The sequence below is a fragment of the Physeter macrocephalus genome, chromosome 5 (assembly GCF_002837175.3).
Source record: "Physeter macrocephalus isolate SW-GA chromosome 5, ASM283717v5, whole genome shotgun sequence".
Taxonomy (NCBI): Eukaryota; Metazoa; Chordata; class Mammalia; order Artiodactyla; family Physeteridae; genus Physeter; species Physeter macrocephalus.
In genome coordinates, this window is record NC_041218.1 from 73,603,081 (window position 1) to 73,615,522 (window position 12,442).

Here is a 12,442-nt window from a genome sequence, read left to right on the forward strand (position 1 = left end):
ATGCTTTAGCTGAAAGCTTTGTAGTATTTGGATACCCACAGCACTGCCTTGTGAGTCATATTATTGTTTATTGATTCCTCATGATTTGAAATTGAGGATATTATTTAATATACAAAATTGTACCCTTCCTTTGTGCTTTTTTGTATAATTGTTTGCTGGCATGAAAAAATATGCTAGACAAAGACTCTTGTTTGGAATGAGAAGAACCTAAGAAGAAGGGAATGGGACTGACCTGACCTCACTGGAAATAACCAGCGAGTACATGGGAGCAATAAGTCAGCGACCTTGAGCCTGACCTCTGCTACAAGGGGCCACCACTTGGCACTGGAAGGAAGGTTGGTAGAGAAATAGTGAGCAGTAACCTCACTATTAATCCAGCTATTAATCCACCTTCTCCTGGATTGTGTGCCACTCTTGCATACGAGAATTCAGAAATACTGCCCATTGCTAGGGGAGAGGGGGCATAATAAAAGTCTTACATGTTTGTTAAAGGCACCCTCTATCTTATCAAATTTTTACTTAACAAAAAAGGAGCCCTCCACCTTTCAACTCTTATGCATAGGTCTAAATTCTTTTTATCACAAGCAATAAAAAATATTTTAGCATGCACTTATACACATAATCATTATATAGATATACAAAGAAATATAAAATACATTTTCACAAATTATATAAGTGTACCACTACATCAGTATATTATATATATTACAAAGCACGCACAAAAACAGAAATTAAGAAAGGTGTGATAAAAATTAAATAAACATGATCTGTAAATAAATTTTATCTTATGAGGTAACCTTTTATACTGTGACGAAAATAGTGTTATTTTTAACAACTTTTTTGTTGAGATGTAATTCACAGAGCATATGGTTGACTCATTTCAGTGTACAATTCAGTGGCTTTTAGTATATTCACACAGCTGTACAACCATCAACACGGTCAATTTTAGAACAATTTCATCACCCCCAAAAGAAATTCTGTGCCCATTAGCAATAATTCCCCAATGCCCCCGCCTCAACTCTAGGGAACCAGTAATCTACTGTCTCCATAAATTTGTCTATTCTGGACATTTACGCAAATAGAATTGTACAACACATGGTCTTCTGTGACTGTCTTCTTTCATTTAGCATAATGTTTTCAAGAGTGCATCCATGCTGTAGCATGCACCAGTGCTTCATTGCTTAACGTTTTCTTTCAAATATGCAATACAGTATTATTAACTGTAGGCCCCATGCTGTATATTAATTATATTCCCAGGACTTATTTATTTTATAACTGTAAGTTTGTACCTTTTGACCACCTTTGCCTCCTCCCCGCCACCCACCAACGTGTACTCTGTCGCGCTCTGGCGGGGCCTGCTGGGATCCTGACGGAGAATCACTCCGGGCCTCCAGAGGCCTCCTGGGGGCGCTGGTGGGGGGAAGATGCGCAGTCGCAGCAGCGCCCGGCTTCCCGCCCCAGCGTCTCGCGTCGCGTCCAACGTAGGCGGCACCTACTTCCTCACCACCCGCCAGATGCACTGTTGGGACCTGAAATCCTTCCTATAACGTTCGTGGCAGGCTGACCCCGACCTGGACTCGGACAAGGATGCAACCGGTGCCTATTTAACCCACAGCGAGCGCACCTGTTTGGGGCCCGTGCTGAAAACCCTCTGAGACGCCGAAAGCTGGTCATTAACAAAGACCTCGCGGAGGAAGGAGTGTAGGAGGAAGCGAAATTTTACCACATCACCTCACTAGTGACACTTGTAAAGGACAGAGAGAATGGGACAGCACACCATCACAGGTGCGGGTGAAGCATGCGTACCGCCGGCTTCAGTTGAAGAGGCGCTCACGCAGGTGGCGCCCACCACGTATGAGGGCGGGAAATTAGAGCACCTGGGCTGCATCAGCTCTTCCTGCAACTGGGGCAGTGGAGACCAGGCCGAGTTCCTCTGCGTGCCCTCTAAAGAGCTGCAAGACTCGCTGTCCGGCACCACAGTGAGCCCAGCGAGAAAGGCAGGATTTTTGCAAGAACGATGTAAGAAGCACAGGGCTGACAGCCGAAGAAGTCTTATCTTTTCCCAAGATGCAGCGAACCACCTTCTCAGGAAGTTTGGCCATGGGAAGAGACCTGCGTTTGACGATTTACCTGGAGATCCAGGTGTGAGTCCTTTTCTGCCTCTCAAGTTGGTGCTGAGCCACGGGACCAGCCGTCCGAGGCCGCATGCGCCCTTGCACAGGAGGCTTGCTGGCGGTGGGCGTTCCTTGCGGGCCCTCCCTCGGTTTTTCCAAGTGCAGGCCGGGCCTGAAGCTTCCGAATCACCGAAGATCATTCAAGGCGACGTTCTTGGTGCTACATAAACAGTCCGTCATGCAGCGTGGGCCTCCCTGGTAGGCAGTGGCCGCAGCACTGTGGCTCCGGGGACTGAGTCCTGGTCCGCGGTCAGGCTCCCAGGTGGGAACAGGTGGCGGTTTCTCCCGGCCTCTGCGAGCCGCTCCTCAGAGAGGCGGCCTCCGCCTTCACTAGTCCCCGGCCTCTGCTCCGGGGCCAGGCCTCCTTCAGAACCAGGCTCCTCCACCGGGACCCAAGCCTGGAATCACAGTCAAGGCTTCTCAGTTGTGTATTTTCCTGGCAAGAGACCTTTGCATCCTTCTTTCCCAGGGTCCATAGACTACCCAGTGCTTGTACTTTTTAGAAAACGCCTGCACGTGTTACGCCGTTTTCGAATGATCCGTTACATCGTTGGGAGGGAGGCAGAAGTTTGGCCACGTCTCTCCCACCCACAGGCTCCTGGGGGAGCTGGTAGCCCTGTCGATATGCCTCTGTCTGGCCTGGGATGGAAGTCGGGGCAGGGGCCTGGCTTCTGGATTCCTAGAAAAACTTGTGTATGCATGCTTCGAGAACAGAGGGCTCACCGGGTCGTGGGGACTGTCAAGAGTCTGGGGGACCTGGCCCAGATGAGTGGCTCTTTGCTTCTTGACCTCTGGCTTCCCAGGGGAGCTGTGCACACTGATCACCCTGGCGGCCTGCAGGTAGGTCAGAGGTTGTGACCCGTCTAGTTTCAAATGCTTCTGGAGACTTCTGCTTGTGCCCCTTTTTCTTTTCCATCCCCCCAAACCTGATTAACCAAGTTCTTCAGAACCTAGGACTTAAGTCCTCCTCTTTGTAAGGTCTGTTGTATGATAAATGTTTGGCCTCAACATTTTATAACATGCTTTTCTATAGGACACATTGAAACACCAGCAGACCACTTCTCCCCGGTGGAGCCCCAGGAGGAGGGTGGCCTGCCGTTGGCTTTGGGGTGTCCCCTGTGGGGAGCTGCCGGCCACTTTGCCCTTGTTTGATCTACGACCCTGGCATAATACATAGGCTTGTCTTTTTTAAGGTTTGAAGATATTAAGAGTTAATTCGATAAAATTTATTCTAGGAGGATATTTATACTTTTTTAGGTATTTGTATTTTATGAGCTTGCAGTTTTAATACCTAAGTTTTCCCCTGAAAATAGCAACTATGATTGTGGTTTTGGAAATGAGAAAAAACCAAAACAAAAAAAAAGTTTTTATGGCTGGATAGCATTCCATTGCATAGATATACCATATTTTATTTTTCCATTCATCAGTTGATGGATATTTGGGTTGTTTCTACTTTGGTCTATTATGAATAGTGCTGATATGAACATTCATGTATGAGTTTTTGTGAGACATATTTTCATTTCTCTTAGGTATATACATATTACTGAAATTGCTGGGTCATATGGTAGCTCTAAGTTTAGCTTTTCACGGGGCTGCAGAACTGTTTTTCAAATCGGCTGCATCATTTTGTCTTCCTTCCAGCAGTGTGTGAGAGTTCCAATTCCTCCACATCCTCACCAACACTTGTTATTAGCTATCTTTTTTATGGTAAACCATTCTAGTTGGTATGAAGCTGCATCTTATTGTGGTTTTGATTTGCAAATCCCTGACGGCTAATGATGTTGAGCATCTTTTCATGTGCTTATTGGCCATTTGTAGATGTATTTTAGAGAAATGTTTATTCAGAAACTTTACTCATTTTTAAATTGGATTGTCTTTTTATTATTGATGCATAAGAATACTTCAGACATGCTGGGTACAAGTCTCTGACCAGGTATATGGTTTGCAGATATTCTCTCTGATTTGTGTATTAACTATTTACTTGATGGTGTCCTTTGAAGCATGAAAGTTTTTACTTCTGATTAGATCTGTATTTTGGGGGGGCACTGTTTTGGGCCTTATATCTAAGAAGATTTACTTATATATTTCTTCTAATAATTTTATAGTTTTAGCTCTTGTATTTATTCTGTGATCCATTTGGAGTTAAGTTTTGTGTTTGGTGTGAGGAAGTGGTTCAAGTTTTGTGTTTGGTGTGAGGAAGTGGTTCAATTTCATTTGCCTGTGGGTATGCAGTTGTCCCAGCTCCATTTGTTGAAAGACTGTTCTTTCCCTTTTGAATTGTCTTGGCACCCTTGGTGAAAATCAGTTGACCATAATTGGAAGGGTTTATTTCTGGGTTTTCAGTTTAATTCCAATTCTATATGTCTACCCTTATGCACACTGGTTTGATTACTGTAGCTGTGTATTAAGGTTTGAAACTGGACTCTCCTCCCTAACTTAGGATATCTCAGAGAGTTTGTGCTGTATGACCCTTGATGCAGGGACTGGGTGTAAATGCTACTGTCTATCCATATATCAAATATTAATACAGTTAATTTGCTTTCTTGTGTTTTTATTTAAAAATTAAATACGAGTAGCACCTCTGCTATTTTCTTCTGCACTCACTGGATGCGTGTGTACTCCCATCTTCGGAGACCACTGCTCTCAGGTACCATATTTGGGTTCTGTTCGGCACTATACCAGTTTTTAGCCAAATGTCATCAACCAGTGGCCCACCCCTACTTCAAGCCCCAAGGTAATATTGAATTACTTGTACACACCCAATAACATCTCCAGGAGAGTAGACTTTCTCTAAAACTTCATCTCAATCACTCTGTTCTAACTATGGTTCTAATTGGATAAAATGATTATTCCAATACACTGGTGAGTTAAAAACAAAATACTAGAGAAAATCTTAGTGACCTAGAGTTGCTGATGGGTTTGGGTTTACCAAAGTGTTTTCTGACACAATGTGAAGAAGAAAACAAGAAATTTAAATTACATTGAAAAAAATTAGGTAGATTTATCAGCTCAGTCAAATACATTAGAGAGTCAGATTTTTCCCCTAATCTTTGACTAGAAGCAGTTATATTTCTATGATATAATATATACATTCTCAACATTTAGTGAGCCCTTGTGTTCTGGGCTCTAGGTTTAGCGCTGAGAGTATGAAAATGCAGTCGGGTTTCTGTTCACAGGTATCTAGTAGTCTCTCTTTTTCCAGGTCCAAATTAATATCCATTCTAATCCCCTTAGCATATTTAACCACTTAAAATATTGATATCACAATAAAGTGTAACATTTGAAAATAACTTTAAAAATAGAGTTAAAAATGCTGTTTATTAGGCAATTTGGAAAATACAGGTCAGCCAAAATATTAAGAAAATAACAATAAGTCATATTATCAGTACTTAGAAATGATGGCTTTTAAGTGTCTTTATGTTTCTTTAGATAGTTTCTTAAAGTTTGCACATTTAAATTTGTTTTTTCTTCTGTTCCAAATCATCATTTCAAGTTTCCAGTTTACATTTTTCTTCACTAATTTCTCAGTCCTTTCAGTATCATTGTTTTCTCTTTGAGATGAATTTAATATGTTGAAATTCTAAAGACAAAATATACTTAATTGTACATTTTATTGTATTCATTTATCAATCAGTGCAATCGTGTACAAATTAATTTATATCTTATGAATATATGACCTTAAAAGTAAATTAGCATACTTAAACTTACTAAAAAATAATTTTTCATACTTATTTTTTTCTCACCTACTTTTACTTTTTCTGTATTTCTTTTTTCTCTTATTTTTTTCTTTTTTGTATTTTCTAGTGAATCTTTGTTCCCTCCCTACAAAAACTTAGTCTTTTCAATAAAACCAATTTTATGTTATAATAATATTGATGTTTTATATATGCCAATTTATTATACATTTTACACTTATTTTAAATGTATTAATATACAGAAAAATAATAGAGATTATATAATGAACATCCATAACATCCAGCTTGAGAGATAAAACATAATATATATAAAGTTTACTGTGTATCTCTTTCCTATTTCATCCTTCTCCCATTCCTTCTTTTCTGAATTTGCTTTTTATTTTTCCTGTGCATTTCTTTATATTTTTATTATATTTGTATATACTTAAACAATGATATTAACTTGCATATTTTTAAACTTAAATAATTGACTTCATATACATATTTTGCTTGCTTTTTTCACTCATTCACCATTTATACTGTAGGTTTACTGTCTATCACTAAATATTAGTCCACTGTTCTTTAAGGTGGTTATAATGATTTATTCTCCTACAAGCAGTCTATGAGTTTCTCTTACTCTTTGTTTTCTGTAATGCTTGGTAAATTTCTGGTCAATCTCATGAGTATAAATTGGTGTCTCAGGTTGGTTTTAATTTGCATTTTTCCGATTACTAGTGAGGGTTTTCTATTCATGTATTTGTTGATTTATTGAAATATTTTATTATTTAATCTGGGAATTTCCTGTTCATACTTTCTGTCCATTTTCTGTTCCTATTTATTTTTAGGAGTTATATAGGTAACGTAGACATTAAACATTGCCTTATTCTATGTTTTGCAAATATTTCTACCCAATTTCTGGCTTGTGTTTTTCTGGCTTATGATAAACAGAAGTATTTGAATTTCTTTCCTTTCTCCAGTTTAGAATGATATTCTCCATCTACTTCCATAAAACTTTAAAAATTGTGCATTTACATTTAAGTTTTTCATCCACTTTCAGTTGTTTTTTGCATGTAGTGTTAGGTAGGTATCTAAATTCGTTGTTCCCTTATGGATAACCAGTGTTCCCAACATCGTTTATTGACTATTCTTTGTTCACCTGCTACTCTGTAGATCATCTCTGTTATATATCACAAGTTTCCATATACTCATGGGTCTGCTTCTAGGCTCTCTATTCTCTTCCATTAATCTATTGTGCTAATATGTCTGAAATAATTTAGTTTTTAGTATGTATAGATATCTGGCTGGGCATATCTCCCCAACTTATTCTTTATTTTCAAAATTCACTTGGCTATTCTCTGCCTTTGCTCTCCTATGCAAAATTTAGAATCAGCTGAAACATTCCAGAAATTATAGATTCTTTTGGGAAGAACTGTTATCTTTATGTTAGTGATTCTATTACAGAATATAGTGTATCTTTTCATCTACCTAGTTTACATCTCTGACTATAATGTGGTCCTCATATATGATTTTAATAATATTAATTTCTCTTTTTTTCAGTAAAATATATGTAACAGAAAATTTACAGTTTAACCATTTTTAAGTGTACAGTTCAGTGGCAATCAAGTATTTTCACATTGTTGTGCAACCATCACCACGAACCATCTCCAGAACATTTTTCCTCTTGCCAAATTGAAACTCTGTAGCCATTGAACAATCACTCTCCATTTCCCCTTTTTGCCAGCCCCTGGCAACCACCATCCTACTTTCTGTCTGTATGAATTTAGTTACTCTAGGTGTATTATATAAGTGGAGTCACACAGTATTTGTCCTTTGTAACTGGCATATTTCACTTACCATGGTGTCTTCAAGGTTTATCCATGTTGTAGCATATGTCAGAATTTCCTTCCTTTTTAAGGCTGAATAATATTCCATTTTAAATATTAATTCTTTAAAGTTTGTTGACACCTCCTTTATTGTATTGGTCAATTTTGCAATTGTTACATGTGTGCTTGAAAGAATATGTTTGGCGGGGCTTCCCTGGTGGCGCAGTGGTTGCGCGTCTGCCTGCCGATGCAGGGGAACCGGGTTCGCGCCCCGGTCTGGGAGGATCCCACATGCCGCGGAGCGGCTGGGCCCGTGAGCCATGGCCGCTGGGCCTGCGCGTCCGGAGCCTGTGCTCCGCAACGGGAGAGGCCGCAGCAGAGGGAGGCCCGCATGCCACACACAAAAAAAAAAAAAAAAAAAAAAAGGAATATGTTTGGCTACAAGTTTCATTATATCACCAAGGAATTGTGTTAATTCAAATCTTTTGTAACCTCACTCATTTTGTTATACGTTTGTTATAATCTCCTTCCATGATGTTGATTTTTCTTTATAGTTTTTCTTTATAGTTCTGTCAATTTACGCTTTTTACCTTTTGAGCCCGTTATTAGTTTTAGAATTTTTTTTTGGTTAATTGAACTTCTGTATTATTTTATATATACCTTTATATGGTCTTTATATGGTCCCTAATATTTTCCCCATAAAGTCTATTTCATCTGGTTTTAACAGGGCTGCACAAGGCTTTTACGTCTTTTTGTTGTTGTGTTGTTAGTATTTTCTTATATCATAGAACCTTTTAATTTAATCTTGGTCTGCCAAAGAATATAGCCTTTGACTGTCTTCATCTTTTAACTGGCAAATTGAGTACATTCACATCAACTGTGTTTAGTGATATGTGGGAATTTGTAGCATCTTATTTTGTGAATTATATTTGTACAGCTTTTTCAGTGCTTCATTTTTTTCTCCATTTATTTTTAGACTGATTGCTTCTTCGTTTTGTCTCTTTCGAAAAATGTTTGTCTACTTTAAAGTTATGCATGTTATTTCTATTTTTTAACAGCTACTTTTAAATTATTAACATGCTTGTCTAGCTTTAAAAAGTCTAAAGTTAACCAGTATTTCTACACCCATACTGAATAATACAAAGACTTTAGAACATGTAAATTCCCTCTAGCTCTTGGCATCTTAAAAGATAACCTCTAGGGATATTTATGATTCTAATTTTCTGTAAAAGCAAGACTTCTTAAATTCAAAGCACTGCAAACCAAAAAGAAAATTCAATTTTCTCATAATGCCAAACGAGGAGGAACATATTCTCTAAAGAAATGGCTTTAGAAATAGAATTTTAATATTTTTTCTAATTATTTTCCCATGATTCTTTTTCCTTTATTTTTAGGTCATATCTTTTATTAAACTAATTCAAATAATTTGGATTATTTCAAAGATTAAACACTATAATTTATGATTTCTGTATTTGCTTTTGCTGAAATTGCATGATGATATTGATTATAGCACACAATGAGTAATATGTCTGGAAGCAAAGGTAACCATCCAGAACAAAGTGAAAACCCAAAAGCCATAAAATAGGTCCCTGAACAGTGGCAACAAGAAAGCAAAATAAAACCAAACAGAAGCAAAATAAAAAATCACTGCTATCACAAAAAAATAGAACCTTGAAGTCTCCTCAACCCAGGGGCTTTATCATTTCATAATCTCCATTAGCAAGCCACTCCCAAATATTTAACTCTAAGCAAGAACATTGTACCTGCCATACAGAGACCTATATATAGAGACCCACTTTCCAAATAGATGGCAATGCCTATGCCCCACAGCTTAGGAAGGCCCAGGCCCCAATGACACTGATGTAATGCTAGGCATCATTGAAGAATTTATAAAGTAGGGGCATAATAACTCTTCACTGAAAGTACTTTGCAACTTTTATCAGTAGGAGGAGACAGATGATATTCAGGCATAGTGGCCTTAGGCCACTTCATATAGAAAAGGTTGTCGTACACATCTCGGTAGCCTGACAGAATGTCCCTGAATAACAGTCTGGCAAAGTAACCAATCAAAACCAAGTCCCTAGTTAAATCACCTGAAAAAAGAAAGACCGTGTATGCATAAGAAACAGGCTCAAAATACTACATGTGTTTAAAAAGTATTTTAAATAAGAATGCTTTCGGGGGATGAGGGCATGTTTATTATTCATTTATTGAGCATGACACATTTTCCAAAAGCACTCAATAGATGACAGGTTAATTTGGGTATCCATGCAGTTTTTAGTAGCAGCAGGTTCTGAACTGTTAGACATTTTATTTTTCTGATGATGCAAGAGAGAAACATGCATTTCTATCCTTACTTCGAAGTATGGGAAATAACCATGAACAAAATTCTCTCTCGTTAAAATTGCTAATAGAAAAAAATGTTTAATGAAACACTTTTTTAGCTATAAAAATACTATCTCAATTTTCAGCCTCATGAAGGAAGCTTTTTATTGGTGAGGAGTAAGTAATATCCATCTGAAGTAAAAGCGGCCTACTGTTTTGTGATACTTTGGTCACTAATATGTACCATAATAATCAGTGCCTTACTGGATTGTCAAGATTTGCCCTATACATTAAAAGCTATACTTCATTTGTAAAGGCATATAATTGTAGTCAAGTCGTTTGAAAGTGAATAAACTTTTCTCTCTTTTATAGTCCTTTTTTGGTAGAAGGTTCAAAAATATTTGATCCATGTCTGCTCTTAGAACCAGTGATTATGAATCTGTCCCAGTGAAGTGTTTGAAAGGCTCAACTATTTGTTTTAAGTAACATTTGCCATTTTTCTTAATTGTGATATGCAGAAAGTTTGGAAACCACATAAAAGCACAAAGGAAAAAAATAATTCTCAAATCACTCGTTTCCCTCAGCTCTTGGCTCCATCACTAAATACCTTCAGAGTATAGTACTTTGATAATTATTTTGTCTGTTCTCTATTTTCTTATATTTTCATTAGCCATTCCTTGGTTCTTTATATAATGATTGCTTATAAAATGCTTTCTTGTTTTATCCTTGTAGTGAGATCTTAAAGATGGCCATGTATCTCCTTTCTATTCACGTATTTATTCAACATATATTTGTTAACACCTGCTATATATGTGAAACACTGCATGGGAATATATGATTCAGTAGGCAAAGCTCATATCCTTATGGAACTTACTATTTATGGACAAAGTGCTTGAATTTGGGTGTCAATCTATAAGATCAGGAGCCATGCTTAACTCACCTTCCTATCTATACAACCCAGCATGGGATCTATCAGTATTTTCTGTCTGCATGCACAGTAGATATTGGAAGGACACTTACATGTGATGAATACGTAACTACTATTGAACAAGTAGTTGTTTGTCTCTTACCTATATTGCCGTATTCCTAATAGTATGGATAAGTAGATTAGATAAGTAGAATTGAATAAGTAGAATTTGCTTGCCTGTTTGTAAAGGTCTGTGTTGAGGTGTAACATTTGTATCTTGGTTATGAGGTAGCATACTGTAATTCCATTATCTCAAAGGTTCCTGTGAAGTCCAAGTGAAGCAATAAATATGCTTTATTAGCAAAGAAAGAAAGAAGGTGGTGGTGGTATTTACATGGAGCTCTTACAGTACTGAGTTATTCATTAAGAGGTAAAACATTTAGTAACCCCAGTCATCTAAAACGTGGTTATGTTATTTGAAAAAACCATGGCCTTTAACTCTCAAATATCTGTTACATATGCGTTTTTAAATTAATTAATTAATTTATTTATTTATCATGGTTGCATTGGGTCTTTGTTGCTGCGCGTGGGGGCTACTCTTCGTTGCGGTGCACAGGCATCTCATTGCGGTGGTTTCTCTTGTTGCAGAGCACGGGCTCTAGGCACGTAGGCTTCAGTAGTTGTGGCACATGGGCTCAGTAGTTGTGGCTCACGGGCTCTAGAGAACAGGCTCAGTAGTTGTGGCACACGGGCTTAGTTGCTCCGTGACATGTGGGGTCTTCCCGGACCAGGGATCGAACCTGTGTCCCTTGCATTGGCAGGCGGATTCTTAACCACTGCAAGTCCCATGTTACATATTCTTTTTTTTTTTTTTTTTTTTTTTTTGTGCTGTACGCGGGCCTCCTGCATCGGCAGGCGGACTCTTAACCACTGCGCCACCAGGGAAGCCCCATGTTACATATTCTTAATGTGCAAATAAATATTTAGCTTCGAGAAAGCATAAGAAAAGATATAAAATGCAGCAGAATATAAGTTCACAGATGATATAGATCCAGTCCCTGGTTCAAAGAGCTTTCAATATTACACATGGAACGATGATTTCACACACACACACACACACACACACACACACACACACACACAACCTATCTAGAGCCTTCTCCCCACTTTGCACCTGGCTAATGGAATTTATCTTTTACATCTCAAGTTAAATGTCACTTTCTTAAAGTTCCCTCAACCTCTAAATTAGGTTCTTCTTGACAGTTTTTCATGGTACTCTGCATTTTTCCCATATAGCACTCTTTATATTTATAATTACATTATACTTAGAAATATTTAGTATCTGTCTCCTCACCAGACAATAAACATTAAAAAGGCTCAGGGGCTTCCCTGGTGGCGCAGCGGTTGCGCGTCCGCCTGCCGATGCAGGGGAACCGGGTTCGCGCCCCGGTCTGGGAGGATCCCACATGCCGCGGAGCAGCTGGGCCCGTGAGCCATGGCCGCTGAGCCTGCGCGTCCGGAGCCTGTCCTCCGCAACGG

The 12,442-nt window shown here is 38.5% G+C and overlaps 1 protein-coding gene and 1 pseudogene across 16 annotated transcripts in view; both read left to right on the top strand.

The window, feature by feature from the left end:
- Window positions 1-12,442, top strand: part of HDAC9 (histone deacetylase 9) — a 604,670-nt gene that overhangs the window by 240,021 nt on the left and 352,207 nt on the right. The window lies entirely within an intron of this gene.
- On the top strand, window positions 1,425-2,342 carry LOC102993395 (BTB/POZ domain-containing protein KCTD5-like; annotated as a pseudogene).